The sequence below is a fragment of the Sinocyclocheilus grahami genome, unplaced genomic scaffold (assembly GCF_001515645.1).
Source record: "Sinocyclocheilus grahami isolate Dianchi unplaced genomic scaffold, SAMN03320097.WGS_v1.1 scaffold1425.1, whole genome shotgun sequence".
NCBI classification, from domain to species: Eukaryota; Metazoa; Chordata; class Actinopteri; order Cypriniformes; family Cyprinidae; genus Sinocyclocheilus; species Sinocyclocheilus grahami.
Window position 1 is genome coordinate 91,740 of NW_015506604.1, and position 2,500 is coordinate 94,239.

At 38.7% G+C, this 2,500-nt stretch overlaps 1 long non-coding RNA gene across 1 annotated transcript in view; it reads right to left on the reverse strand.

Moving 5' to 3' along the window:
- Positions 1-1,049: 1,049 nt before the first annotated feature.
- The window catches only part of LOC107570203 (uncharacterized), a 1,607-nt gene continuing 156 nt past the window's right edge, over positions 1,050-2,500 (reverse strand). The window contains exons 2-4 of the long non-coding RNA XR_001607005.1: positions 1,574-1,667; positions 1,211-1,397; positions 1,050-1,103 (exon numbers count right to left, since the gene is read on the reverse strand). This is a non-coding gene — a long non-coding RNA (uncharacterized lncRNA). The remainder of the gene's footprint in view (positions 1,104-1,210; positions 1,398-1,573; positions 1,668-2,500) is intronic.

A 2,500-nucleotide genomic window follows, 5' to 3' on the forward strand; every position in this document is an offset into this window, starting at 1 on the left:
TGTCTGTGTGTGTGTGTGTGAGTGTGTGTGTGTGTGTGTGTGTGTGTGTGAGTGTGTGTGTTTTAGTGTGTGTGTGTGTGTGTGTGAGTGTGTGTGTTCTAGTGTGTGCGTGTGTGTCTGTGTGTGTGTCTGTGTGTGCGTGTGAGTGAGTGTGTGAGTGTCTGTCTGTCTGTCTGTGTGAGTGTGTGTGTGTCTGTGTGTGCGTGTGTGTGTGTCTGTGTGTGTGTGTTTTAGTGTGTGTGTTTTAGTGTATGCGTGTGTCTGTGTGTGTGTGTGTGTTTTAGTGTGTGCGTGTGTCTGTGTGTGTGTGTGTGTGTGTGTGTGTGTTTTAAGAATCATCGGTGCTTTAAAGAGAACTGATGAACTGTGATTGATTAAATTAAATAGAATTCATCACTCGGTTTTATTTCATCCATTCTATGAGAACCAAACTGAACCTGCTTCAGATAGCCGTGAGTTTTAGGAAACGACTGACCTTCATTTTGCACCAATGGCCTGTTGATTTAAGTTAAAAACATATTTTTTTGAGTTAAAAACATATTTCATATACATATTTATGGTTAAAAATGCCAAGAAATGACAAGGTTTCATAATTAATTTTTAACATTAATTGTATTGTTAATATAAATAAAAATATAAAGAAAGAGAGAGTATGATATATGTATATGTGTGTGTGTGTGTATATATATTCTAATTTATTGAGATGCACCTGTATATACACACACGTATAATTTTTTATTTTAATACACACACACACACACACACACACATATTACATTTAAGAAAATGTCACTTTTTAACCAAAACCATGATATATACAATGTTCACAGGCATGTTTTTAAATCAGTTTTTCAATAATTTTCCAAAAATAAAGCTGATTATATTGGGAATTATAAAATTAAAAATGTCAAATATTTTTGCAATTCTGTACAGAGTAAATTATTCCAGAGATTTTTATTTACTTATTTATTTTTTAAAGATTTTAACAATTGCTCTTTTTGTGATGATCAGCGTGAAACAACAGAACATTTATCTTTCTTTCTTTCTTTCGGGAGGATTTGCATTACTGGCTATTTCCCAAATCCCAGATATTTGGTATATTTCTGAAAAAAAAAAAATGAAATGCATTATTTAACAATCCTTGGAGTGTCAGTGTTGTGGTGTGACTCTCACGCTGTAGCACTGAGGCTGCAGCACCACGCCAAATCACCTCTTCAGGTCGGGCAGGGAAGCCCCTGGCGGGACGCTGAAGTGGAAGCAATGCAGGAGGCGACTGCGAACAGAAAGAGCTCGATTCTGGCCAGAGATTCTCCCACACAGACACACGGACCGGCGCCAAACATCGCTCTTCTTCCCGACGAGTCCAGGAACCGCTCAATGAAGTGATTAAACCACAGCTGTAGAGTGTTTCACAAACAGAAATATACCACAAATAATATATAAAACAACTATACAGAAACATGAAACACTTATAGTCTTTTATATGGCAATAGATTTTATACCTTTGATGGTGCCCACTGCCCAAATAGGGTTTCTGTGACCAAAATGAACGTAGAAAGCAGTGTTGTCTTACCTGGTCTGAATCGGTCAGGCTCGTCCCAGTGTTTGGGTCGTGGTGAATCGCCCACAGCACACAGGTACCTTTAGGCACAGAGTGACCCCCCAAACTGCAGCACAGAGGCATTATGGGAAATCAGACATCTCGCTGTAAACTCAGCATCACTATGACCTATATCACTCTATATCTCCAGTAATCTGTCTCAGTGAAATGAGAGTGAAATGCTCCAAACATATAATGCAGTGACTGAGAGCTGAAGAAATAAAGGCTCCTCAGAAGATGTGAGATGTTCTGGAGGCTTGTGAAGATCATTCCTCCGCTGAGGAACAGTGAAAGTAAAGCTTCTGGAAACAAACGCTCCTCAAAAGATCCCGAGGATCAGATTTGAGACTCTAAAACATGATTGATGGAGAATCAAGTAAAGCTGAGCTGCTTCAGTGCAGTAAGTGTTCATCTGGAGATATTACTGACGTTATTCTGACGCTTACTTGATTAAAATCAGTCAAGATTTGACTACAGTTACACTAAAAGAGCTCTGACTGGATAAAACACTCTAAACTCTCAATCAGAGACAGAAGACATGAGGAGATTGTGTGTGACAGCAGAGTTTGATCATGATCATCATTTAGAGCCTTAATAATATGATATAGCAGCTTCATAGGAGCTTCTTAAGGAGATTATTGCAGCCCTTTATGAAAGGATTTAGTTGCTTTATTTTGTTTGAAATTACCATTTTCTTCCCTTAGTAACAAAAGTGTCCTCTCATGTAATCATATTCAAGCATCAGTTATTCTCAAACGACTCCGCATCAGCTGACGTCTCAGAAGTTTGACAGCAGTGAAATGTTTCCTCGCTCTGCACAGAACCCGGCATCTAATATTCTAATTAAGATTTCTCTCCATCACCATGGTAACCTGCCGGTTTCACTCCGGTATTGCCATG